At 36.3% G+C, this 13087-nt stretch overlaps 1 protein-coding gene and 1 long non-coding RNA gene across 2 annotated transcripts in view; both read left to right on the forward strand.

Moving 5' to 3' along the window:
- PRIM2 (DNA primase subunit 2) overlaps positions 1 to 13087 on the forward strand; it is a 315731-nt gene that overhangs the window by 100053 nt on the left and 202591 nt on the right. The window lies entirely within an intron of this gene.
- LOC110742989 overlaps positions 1 to 13087 on the forward strand; it is a 64104-nt gene that overhangs the window by 2166 nt on the left and 48851 nt on the right. The window lies entirely within an intron of this gene.

Genomic DNA, 13087 nt, shown 5'->3' on the forward strand with positions numbered 1-13087 from the left:
AGATCTTTGCAACAGCTTCATAAAAAGACTTTATCAAATTTGGGAAACTCTTATATTAAGGAGATTACCATTAAATCAAAGAAATGCCTTAAAAACACAACACTGGTCTGTAATTTAAGGAGGATAGTATTTATATAAGAAGAATACATTAAAAAGACATTGAGTTGGATAATTTAAATGGAAGAGATTGGAATGTGCATTTTTGACATCAGTTATTCCACCTGAAGCTAGAAATATTTTTTTGATCAGCAAAGTCTTTACAAATAAGTTATATTAGTCTTAATGTAATTTGCATAATTTGAGACAACTAAAATATATTAATTATTAAATGAACTAATAACTGTCACTTTAGAGCTTTTATATATATGCAAATAAATATTGTTCAACTAAAATAACTTAAAAAAAATCTTGCCAGTGTTCCCTTAAGTGTAGGATAGAGGAATACCAAATGAATGAATAAATGAATAAATAAACATGTATACACATATATTTTATCTTGGTTAAGTAGATAACTGTGGAATATTATACTTAGGAATAGCTTTGACTTTTCAAGTTTTTCCTCACTTAAAATATGTTCTGTGCCTATCTAGTTTTTATTATGTAATGTGTATTTAAATTATATTTTCATTTCCTTTCCTTTTTGAACAAGTATTTAGGATTTATTTGATTTGGATTCTAAACACGTTTTTTAATGGAATTATTTTTATTCTTTTCTATTTTATTTTATTTTTTTGAGACGGAGTCTTGCTCTGTCACCAGGCTGGAGTGCAGTGGCGCAATCTTGGCTCACTGCAACCTCCTGGGTTCAAGCGATTCTACTGCCTCAGCCTCCCAAGTAGCTGGGACTGCAGGCGCACATCACCACACTCAGCTAATTTTTGTATTTTTGGTAGAGATGGGGTTTCACCATGTTGGCCAGGATGGTCTCGATCTCTTGACCTCGTGATCTGCCCGCCTTGGCCTCTTAAAGTGCTGGGACTACAGGCGTGAGCCACTGCACCCTTCCAATGGAATTATTTTAAGTTATTCATAGTATAGTCTAATTTATAACAACATGAGATATTTGAAATGTTACTCAGAGATTAGAAATCTTCACCAAGCACAGGAAACATTTGGTCAACATAATTTTAATGGCCTCTTTAGAGACCGTAGTAATAATCCTCAGAAGCCAGAAATTAATTAATAGTCTGAGTAATGATGAGAGTCATTCTAGGAATAGAATTAGAAGGTACTTACAGGAGGCAGAGATCTGAGGGACAGAGGGTGGTGGAGACAACAGTAACCACACGTCTCAGATATAGTGTACCTTTTTATTAATTCATTTTTTTCTTAGTGGTCAGTTGAAGTATGGTAAAAATAGATGGAAATTCAGAATTTCAGGGTCTTTTAATCGAATATAGGTCTGTTTATGCCCAGAAGAGACCCTGAATGTGGACTTCAGAAGCATTATCAATTTCTGTTTTAAAAGTTAAGTATATGTGGACAGCCAAACTCAGCATTTCTTTTCACATAAAGAAATATTTTAATTCAAATATGATAATTGAAGATGTAAAGTAACTCATGTAGTGTCTACTCATATATACTTATAATAAACTGCACAGATTTTAAATACACAGATCTCTAATATTTGGCAAAAGTATACACTCATCATGTAAGTATTATGCCAAACGAGATAAGGAACATTCCCACCTTCCCAAACATAATCTTGTGCTTTTTGTAATAATTCTTCTCAAACTCTCTGTCCCAAGCAACCACTGAGTTATTTTGAATATTATAGATTAATTTTGCCTATTTTAGAGTTTTATGTAAGCAGACTCACATAGTGTGTACTTTTTTGTGTCTGGTTTCTTTTGCTCAGCCAGAATTCTGTATGTTTCATCATTTGTTGTGTTTTATTTCTTTTTATTTTGGATTAGTATTCAATTGTTCAAGAATCCCAAAGTGAGGAAAAGATTTGAACAGACATTTTACAAAAGCAGATATACTAATGCCCTTAAGTGTGTGAAAAAGGATGCTCAGTGTTGCTAGTCATCGAGGAAATGCAAATTAAAGCCACAGTGAGATACAGCAATACACCCACTCAAATGACTAAAATTTAAAAACTGGTAATACCAGGTGTTGGGGACCAAGTTGTATACTCATGCATTGTTGTTGAGGGGTGTACGTAAGACTTGTTCATGATTATTCATAGCAACTTTATTCATAATAGCCACAAATTAGAATCAAGTGAAAGGTTTCTCTTGAAGGGTTTTCCTTGAAATAAGAATACTATAAATTTGAACCTTATTCTTATAAATGAAACTTGGAGGATTAACTGCAAGTTTCAAGCTGTTTCAAATTAATTTAAATTTGCATGGAAAACTCACATGGTGATTGTTTCCTAAGGGGACTCTAGGAATCCTGTGGCTACATTTAGACAGGAGAGAAGCTAGGTTAAAAACTGACTTAAAAAACAAACAATTACAGTAGAATTATAGCAGGCTTAATTTTAAACATTTAGAATTGACATTTTTAAATTTAACTACCCAAGGTTTATTTTTACCCTGGAAAGTGTTTTTTGTTTTTTAAATTTATACTTACAAGAAATGTGTTAAACCTGTCATTGTCTTATTGCTGAAGTGTAATCATTTTTGAGGCAACTCTGCAACTCTGCAGTAAATTGATTATGAATCAATATCAAGTTGTAAAGTTGTTTGCTTTTTCCCTCACCATCTTACTTCATTGTTTCCAAAAATAAATCAAGGGAGATTAAAACTAACAAACAGACATTAGTGTGAAATTGCTGTTAAGATCCAAGACTGTATATTTCAAGGTAAATTATTCAAATCCTCCTGTAAATATACTTGAAGAAAGAAGTAATAAAACTATTGATAATCTTTGCCTAAAACCCTGATTTGCAACTATTTGTCAATAGGGCTCCCTATTCAAGTTTTCTCAAATCATTGACAGCATGCCCACAAGTATTGTGGTGTGGGACATGAGTGTTTGGGGTGGGGACAACCTGATAACATAATTGTTTCTTTTGATGGGGAGGTATGAAGGGAGGGCATTGTGCTTGTCGCATAACCTCTAAATATGGTTCTCTAGGCTTCCCTAGAGATTCTATGAGCTATAAAGAGATTTTTAAAAACTTTTTATTTGGAAATGATTTTAGACTCACATTTACAAAAATAGTAGAGTTTCAGTTGTACCTCCTATTAAGCTTTCCTCAATAATATCTTATATAACCATAGTATTAGTGTTAATTAAACAACAGACCTTATTCAGATTTCACCAGTTTTAACATGCATTCTTTGTATGTATGTATGTATGTATTCTGTGAACCTTTATCACATGCATTGATACTTGTAATCACCACCACAATCAGGGTATAGAACTTTTTCATCATCCAAGAGAAACTTTCTCATGCTACTCCTTTATAGCATCTCTGCAATCTTGGCAAACATAATCTGTTCTTCATCATTGTAATTTTGTCATATTGAGAATGTTATATAAATGGAATCATACTGTTGTTAAAGTAAAAACTTATTTAAACTCTTGTTAAAGACGGTAAGACCAGACTTAATTCACTTCTCCATTGAGGTTTTGCCCTAGGGAAGGGAGATTGGACTCAACTCAGAATATAACAAGGATAAGTGGATATTTATAGCCAAGGAGCAGGGTGGGAGTCAGTAGATGGAAAATTACTAAGAGAAAACATCAAGGCCGGAGGGACTCTTGCTAGACCAACTCAACAGGATTCTTGCTGAAGACAGGCCAAGGTGACACATTATTGAGAATGGGGGATTTTCAGTGAACTGACTTATTAGCAGGACTCTTCCTGACATTGGACTAAGTGGACCAAGGACAGAACCCAAGGTCAAGGCCTAGTCAGAAAGAGGACCCAGAGGATCCTGACTCAAGTTCGATAAAGGAGAGAGTCTTATGGGCTGAATTGTGTCCCCCGCAACGTTAATATGTTGAAGCCCTAACTTCCTGTAATTCAAAATGTGACCACATTTGGAGATAGGGCCTTTAAAGAGACAATTAAGTTAAAATGAGGCCTTTAGGGTGGGCCCTAATACAATCTGATTGTTGTCCCATAAAGGAAATTGGGAGACAGAGACAGGAGGGTTGTGAGAACAGAGGAAAGACTCAGTGAAGTTGTAGTGAGAAGGCAGCTGTCTTATTCTGGTTGGGCTGCTATAACAAAAATTCCATAAACTTGAGTGGCTTCATCTTGGCCATTTTAATAGAAATTTCTAATAATGTTGGTATCTCATCATGGCTTTAATTTGCAATTCCCCAGTGGCTAATGCTGTTGAACATCTTTTCATTTGCTTATTTTCCAATCCCTATGTTCTCACTAGTTAAGTAATTGTTTCTAATTTTAGAACATTGCCAGCCTAGAGTCAAGGCTAGGAAGTTGAAATTGGGGATGGGAGATAAAGATCATTTGGCATTAGCAGAAAGGTGGGATACTTTAGGGACTGTGAATTTTTAGTTCAGTCACAATCAAATAGCCCTTTGAATTTAGTTCTGAAATTGGGGTCTGTCCTTGGGGTTATGCTTTTTGTGTTGTGTTAAGAAAAATAAGTGCTTGAGTGAGATATGTATTTTGCTAGAGACTGTTAAAATGTATGAATGTTATTCTGAAGGAAATAGGTGAACTAATTGCTACCCCTTTACATACTTGCTCAAAGCATTAAGTAGCTAGTAAAAAACCAGAATCCAGAAGACATTGGATTAAAGGATGAGTTTCTTTTTGTTTGTGACGGAGGAAGAAATAAGATTATAAATTTGCCAACAATTGGACTAAATGAAGTTGGGAGTAAAGTGAGAAAAGCTTACATTTTTTGGGGGGTGGGGGCCGGTAAGTTATATAATGGCTTTCATGAAAGGAATTTGTTTAGATTCTACTGAAAATGGCAAAGGAGGAAATTTCAAAACTTAGGATACGTATGTGGAAATACTAAGAATTGTATTCATATTTTTCTGTGAAGTCAGAAGCCTGAAGGGCATTGAATGAGAAATCTGGGAGGAAAGAGTTCAGTTCTAATTGTTCTATGATGGGCACTATTAAAACTAAGAAGAGTGAACACTTAATAGCTTCTTGGAAAATGTACAAAAAGAAAATCTGTTTGCCTTGATTGTAGCCAATTAGCAAGTGAAGTGTTTGCACTTTAAAAAAGTCCTTAGTGTTATAATGGCATTAAAATAAAATTTTTATATTTTCCATTTTACTGTTAAGAATATGACAGTTAAAAATAGTTTTGAGAAGAATTTCTATAATTCACAGGTTTACATATCATATTTTCAGATTTTTTCCTTTTAAGACCTTATGTACCTCGTAGGATGTTAAACTTTTAAAAAAATTCCTGTAGAACATTGAAGAACTGAGTAGTCCTTTGTCATCTACATAGCAGGCAGTCAAATATTTGTTTCTCTGATTTGAAAACTAAATTTTGTTGTAGTTCAGCTGTATTAGCAGAATGCCCAAAGGCTAGTCTAACTCCGTATCATAATCTAAACAGGAACATTTACGGGAAGTAGTTAGGACTTTTAGTTGACAATACAAGTAATACAGCTTTTTCTAAATTCTACCATTAGTACTTGCAGGTACCTGAAGTAGTATCTGCTAAATCAGGAGTTGACACACTAAAGCCATTCAAGCCAAATATAGCCAGCTGCATATTTTGTAAATAAAATTTTATTGGAACACAGTCATGCCTATTTGTTATGTATTGTGTATGGTTTCAGTGGCAGTGTTAAATACTTGTGACAGAGATCCTGTGGGCTTCACAGCTAAAACATTTACTATCACATTGCCAACCCCAGTGCTAAATAATGGCATGAAAAAAATGTATATAAACCTTTGTTCCATTTTAAATAGTGTTGAAAGACTAGAACACTTTAAAAAAAAAAAACAAAAAAAACTATTGCTCTTACTGAAAGGAAGCAGAGCACATGTTTTGTCCACTTTTGGAATTCTTAGGGGAGCAATTTGTTCCCTTGAGTATGAAGCAGAAGTTACTAAATAAACTTGACTTTAACTGCAGTTACATTATAATCTTAAAGAGCTGGCCAGAAGTTTCAATGGTTGAATAAAGGTGAAAAACTAGTGTCTTTACAGAAGTTAGCAGTTAAATTATTCAAGACACTCAAAACAGACATTTAAAACCATTTCTCTACATATTTTATTTTATTTTATTTGGTTTACAGTCTGTAGCAACTTATTTCATTCGTTTTATGATATGAAAGTCATTCAAATTTCCTAAAGCTTGAGTGAGGCCATTATGTGGCATATCTAGAGAGACTTGGGTTTGAATCCTGCTTTCTCCACTTAATAGTTGTGTGGGACAAGCACCTTCTCTGTTCCCTGTTTTGTTTTGTTTTGTTTTGTTTTTAAGACAGAGTTTTGCTCTTGTTGCCCAGACTGGAGTGCAGTGGCGTGATGTTGGCTCACAGCAACCTCCACCTCCTGGTTTCAAGTGATTCTCCTTCCCCAGCCTCCCCAGTAGCTGGGATTACAGGCACGCGCCACCATGCCCAACTAATTTTGTATTTTTAGTAGAGACGGGGTTTCTTCATGTTGGTCAGACTAGGTCTCAAACTCCTGACCTCAGGTGATCTACCTGCCTCGGCCTTCTAAAGTGTTGAGATTACAGGTGTGAGCCACCGTGCCCAGCCTTCCCTGGGTTTTTAATATGTAAAATGTACAAGGTCTACTTCATAGGGTGGTTGGGTTAACACATGTAAAGCACTAAGAACAGTGCCTTGCATGGTTGTACTGATAACCATGTTATCAGTATAGTTTGCTTTTATAATGCTTTATTGTTGCTCCTCCAGTCACAAGGTGGCAGCTTTTATTGAAAGCCATGTAATTGAATAAAGCCTTAAAAAAAAAAAATCACAAGAATTTGCCCTGAAGAGCCCCAGTTTTTTTCCTGTAACACCAATAATTGACAAGTGATGCCATTCATGAGGTATCAGAATTGAAAACCAATCAAGGAAGTTACGTTTTTGAAGTATTGTGGAAGTTACCCATATAGTAAAATCAATTTTAATTATTGAGTAAACATTAATTGAAGCACATGTTTCTTTTAATCTCTTGATTTATTTATTTTTTTTCTCTTGACTGCCTTCTGCCATTTAACTATCTTTCTCCACCAGCTTGGGTTTCTGAAATTGTAGTGCATTTTTTAATGTATCAGATTCCTGGGTCTCTGCTCTCTCTCTCTCTCTCTCACTCTTTTTCTTTTTTCTTTTTCTTTCTTTTTTTTTTGAAACAGGGACTTGCTCTGTCACCCATGCTGGAGTGCAGTGGCACAATCTTGGCTCACTGCAACCTCTGCCTCCTGGGCTCAACTGATCCTCCCACCCCAGCCTCCGAGTAGCTGGGACTACAGGCACATGCCACCATACTCAGCTGATTTTTGTATTTTTTTTGGTAAATATGGGATCTTGCCATGTTGCCCAGGCTGGTCTTGAACTCCTGGCCTCAAGTGATCCACCCGCCTCAGCCTCCCAAAGTGCTGGGATTATGGGCATTAACCAGCATGCCTGGGCCCTCTACTCTCATTGTTCTGAATAAAAAGTCTCTGGGGATGGACTGTAGGTAATTCATAGGCAAACTGAAATCTGAGAACAAGGTACAGGAACGAAAATGATTTGAAATGCAAACCATTGAATTTTCTGATTTTTTCATTGCTTTTGTTAAGAGGCTGGACTGTGGAGGAGATGAAAACTTGACTAAAAATGGACTTCTGTCAGCACCACAGAATTTGGTGAGGTTTAATAGGGACTGTGGAGGAAGAACATTTGGGCAGGACAGGATGTCTGAACTGTATGACCAGTCCTGTCCTTTTTGCTGTTCTCTCCCTGAGACTCTTTTTTTTTTTTTTTACCTGGATTATTCCTTCCCCTTTTAATCGCCAGCCAAAACTTGGGCCGAAGAATTTATTGAGCCTCAGTTCTCTTTCTGCTAGTACCTGATGAGCTGGTGTAACTTGCCTACCTGAACTTTGCCTCCAGTCTTCATCTCATGGATACCTTCCTTTTTTTTTTTTTGAGATGGAGTCACCCAGGCTGGAGTGAAGTGGCGTGATCTTGGCTCACTGCAAGCTCAGCCTCCCGGGTTCACGCCATTCTCCTACCTCAGCCTCCTGAGTATTTGGGACTACAGGCGCCTGCCACTGCGCCTGGCTAATTTTTTGTATTTTTATTAGAGACGAGGTTTCACCATGGTCTCGATCTCCTGACCTCGTGATCCGCCTGCCTCGGCCTCCCAAAGTGTTGGGATTACAGGCATGAGCCACTGCACCTGGCAGGTACCTTCTTATTTATTGCCACATTGAGGCCATCTACTGTTAAAAATAAACATAACCAGATGTTTGTTAAAGTGGTACAAACAGATTTTATTCAGTAAGTACTGATAGTACGGGAAAGAGCTTAGCTCATTCTAGTGTGCACAGGTGGTTTGGGCATTTTAAAGGATGTTTATTCTTTTAATGCACCAATGGGGTATATTATGTTTTTTGAGTGTAGTGACTGATCATTTTATATTTGGAATTCTCTAGAGCTGATGCTTGATTTGCCTTGTCAGCATTTGGCAAATTACATACACAGTCTAGGAAAATTATGCCATCCCCTTTTCATTGATAAAATTAGTTCTATGTTCAGCTTGCAAGTTTTAAATAATCTTTTCTCCCATCTCCTCTTTTTGTTCTGTTACCATCTTCTCTTTTCTTGCTTATCTCTTCCTTGGATTCACTCCCTCTTCTTGTGTTTTAGAATGAGGAGGATAATATTAGATTTTAGGGATTTTGCTTACTTTGCCAACAGTGGTATTGACTGGGTTGTAATTTTTGAAAACCATTGGGACAGCTTGATTTTAGATGAAGAGGATTTGAATGAGTAAAGGTATGAATAAACCATACCATATCTTATAAATCCTCATAAAGTCTCTAAGTCTCTTTCAGAACATAATGTGATTTGTCAGTTGTCACACTTTGTGAACTGCAGATGCCATTAATCATGAGAGAGAGAAATTCCTATTTAAATGTTTGATCATTTATCTTCAGAAAATGTGATTTTTCAGCTATTTTAGAGTCACAGACCTTATAAGCAATAATGAATTGGACTCCCATTGGTAGTCCTGAACACTGGGGAGTGTTCATGAGTGAAATGCAGACTGACTTAACTTAGATTGGATGCTGCTTACCTAACTCTTAAGGCTTTAAAAATTGTGCATTAGGCTGGAATGTTGATATGCAAAGGATTTGTAAAGAAATATATTTCTGGTTGGTTCATTTCATGTAAAGATTTAACCCTTTTTTGTTGTTGTGATAAACAGATTTATTTTCCCCGAAATGGAGATTTTCTCTATAGATTATTTTCTTTTATTTAATTAAATTGCGTATACCCCAGGAGTCTCATGGGTATGTACACACTTAATAAATACCATTTTGTGGTTTGGTTTTGGAATTGGAATAAAGTGCTTACTACTTAAGATTCTCTCTTTCTTGTCACTGCAGTGTTAATAGAGCATAATTACATACCTTATATAAAAACTTGGTGTATTCATCCATTCTTGCATTGCTATAAGGAAATACTCGAGACTGGGTAATTTATAAAGAAGACAGGTTTAATTGGCTCATGGTTCCACAGGCTGTACAGGAAGCATGGCAACATCTGCTTCTGGGGTGGCATCAGCGAGCTTTTACTCAGAGCAGAAGGCGAAACAGGAGTAGTTGTTTTATATAGCAGGAGCAAGGAGAGGGGCAGGCACTGGACACTTAAACAACTAGATCTCACGAAAACTCAGTCACTATTACAAGAACAGCGCCAAGGGCGTTGTGGTAAACCATTCATGAGAAATCCACTCCCATGACCCAGTGATCTCTCACCAGGTCCCACCTCCAACAATGGGGACTACAATTTGGCATGAGATTTGGTAGGGACACAGTTCCAAATCGTATCGCTAGGTATTCTATTTTATTTTGCTTAGAGACTATCATCATTTCTCCCTACCTTTATTCAGTCATTCTTTGTCATCTCCCATTACTCTGTTTTCACCTTGTGGGCTCTATGTGCTCCTGCTCAAACTTTCTTTCCTACGCTTTACTTAGCACAGACCTGAGGTGACAGAGGTAAAATCATAGAATGACACAGGAGCAAAAAGTTTTTTTGAGGAGGGAGTAAGACCTAGATTTCATTTTCAGTATAGAATTTTATGAGATAAAGTGATTGAAAGAGAGAGTATCTGTACATTAACAACTAACAAAGATCCTTGGGAAGGATTTTTTCTCTTTTTATTTTGTAGACAGGGTCTTACTCTGTCATTCAGGCTGGAGTGCAAAGGTGCGATCTTGGCTCACTGCAGCCTTGAACTCCTGGGCTCAAGCATTCCTCCTACCTAGCCTCTCGAGTAGTTGGGACTAAATGCAGGTGGTAGCACGCCTGGCTAATTTTTGTATATTTGGTAGGGATGGAGTTTCACCATGTTGTCCAGGCTGGTTTTGAATTCAAGTGATCTGCCTACCTTAGCCTCCCCAAATGCTGGGATTACGGGCATGAGCCACACTGCCTGGATGGGAAAGATTTGGTAGTGTATTCTTTCCCTGAATCCTACTCCGTATTTACATGGTTATTATTATTGGTCACTGAAAGAGGAAGTTAAATTTTTCCCAACAACATGTTAAAATTATGGTTTAAAAAATCAGTTTTCAACTTTGAAACATTTTCTATATAGTCTTTTGTTTAAAAGAATCAACTAAAAATCCATTAGATATTTTTCTCAAATATATAATTTGTTCTTTTAGATTTTTTAAAAAACCTCATGAATATAAAATTCACTTTTTAATATTGTATCTGTGATGAGTTTTCTTTGCAACAGTGTTGAGCTTTACAAATTCTGCTACTTTAAAGCAAAACATGCTTCAAGGAATTGTTACTGTTTGTGGCTGGGTTTAAATACTCTTGACTCTGAGGGAGTGTTATGAAAGGAAATGAAGAGATGGAAAATTATTGCTAAAAATAATATATAGGAAGGGCTTTACTGGCTCTTACAACTTCAATAAAGAGGTGGTGGCTTCTGAAATGACCAGCTTTGATGAATGTGATTATACTTTAAAATTAAGGTATTTTAGAAATCATCCCAAATCTGAATATTGGTACATAAGAAGTTATATTACCTCAAGCATTAAGAGAAATGGAATACATTTAAATGCTCTTGGAAAGACTTAGTTTAAAAAGATCAATTTCTGAAACTTGGAGAATTTTATGGAGTCTATTTAAAGGCAATGTTCATTTATGTGGGCAGAAAATCATATATCTCCAGGGGAGAGTGGTCCTTGTCTCTCTAGGTTTATTCCCCAAGTTAATGAATTGTGCATCTAGTTTTTGAGCTTTGTTTTTTTTGAAATGGAGTCTCTGTCTTGTGCCCAGGCTGGAGTGCAGTGGTGTGATCTTGGCTCACTGCAACCTGCGCCTCCCGGGTTCAAGTGATTCTCCTGCCTCAGCCTCCCGAGTAGCTGCCATATTGACCAGGCTGGTCTGGAACTCCTGACCTCAAGTGATCCTCCCACCTCGGCCTCCCAAAGTGTTGGGATTACAGGTGTGAACCACTGTACCCGTCCTAGTTTTTGAGCTTTTTAAGGAAATGATGCATCTTAGGATAGAAATCACTTAGTCACTATTGGGTTTTAGAGGGAGTTCAGCAGTCATAACTTGGATTTATTACATTGTTTAGATCAAACTCTTTTTATTATTTAAAAACATTTTTAGTCATGGTCACTTTGGCTTTAGGTTTGTGGTTGAAGATTTTAGATGTTTTGTCTGTTTAGTGGAATTGGCAGTATTGTATAGGAAAACTTAAATATGCATTTTACCTTTTTTATTTAATTGAATCTAACCTTGGAAAACGTTTCTGTTTCTGAGAGTTCCCTGTATTCTGGCCAGTAGTTTGAATTATTTTACTACCTTTGCTCTGTGTTGAGAGAGTTGAACTGCCATGAGCTTTGAGTAGTGGTACTCTTTTTTTTTTTTTTTTTTTTTGAGACAGTCTTGCTGTGTCACCCGGGCTGGAGTGTAGTGGCACCATCAAGGCTCACTGCAACCTCTACCTTCTGGGTTCAAGCAATTCTCCTGCCTCAGCCTCCCGAGTAGCTGAGATTATAGGCACCCGCTACCATGCCCAACTAATTTTTATATTTTAGTACAGATGGGGTTTCGCCATGTTGGTCAGGCTGTCTCAAACTCCTGACCTCAAGCGATCCACCTGCCTCAGCCTCTGAAACTGCTGGGATTACAGGCGTGAGCCACCGTGCCTGGCTGAGGTGCTCTTTTTTAATGTTAAATGTAGGTAAAATATGTTATTTCAGATTATGTAAAATATGCTTAAAGCGCATGCCCAAATTTTAATTTTCATGCATCAAAAACACTGGAATTGATGTCTAGAATATTTTGAAACATTTTAATAAAGCTAATAATTAGATTATTAATTCAAAATTCAGGCTTATTTCCTGAATTAATTTTAAGTGGAAGACTTTGGAGTGGTTACTGCTCATTTAAAAATATTTTAAATTACATGTATATGCATGTAAATAAATATTTGTTTGCTTTTTTCCGTTGACTAGAGTAATATATGTTCTTTTTGGAAATTTCAGAAGCTACAGAAAAGTACCAATAAGAAAATTAAAACTATTGAAAATCCCATCATGTAGAAGTAACCACCATTTACATTCTGGCAAATAAGCTGTTCATTACCTTTTCTATCTCAAATTGTATTACATTTTATTTTTAGGAGGACCTTTTATTTTTTTATTTTCCTTTGTCCCCCCAGACACCAGTGTTACTTGCCAACAGGAAGATATTTTAAATCCACATTTTCTTTCTGTTTATTTATTTTTATTTTTTATTTCTTTTCAAGACAGAGTCTTGTTCTGTCGCTTAGGCTGCGGTACTATAGTGTAATCATAGCTCACTGTAACCTTGAGTTCCTGGGCTTAAGCATACATCCATATTTTCAACCAAGAATCCTGTAAACAGTCTTGATTATTTGTTGATAGAAAGAGGGAAATATATTAAAAAGAATTAAAAGTTAGTA

The sequence above is a fragment of the Papio anubis genome, chromosome 6 (genome assembly GCF_008728515.1).
Source record: "Papio anubis isolate 15944 chromosome 6, Panubis1.0, whole genome shotgun sequence".
Taxonomy (NCBI): domain Eukaryota; kingdom Metazoa; phylum Chordata; class Mammalia; order Primates; family Cercopithecidae; genus Papio; species Papio anubis.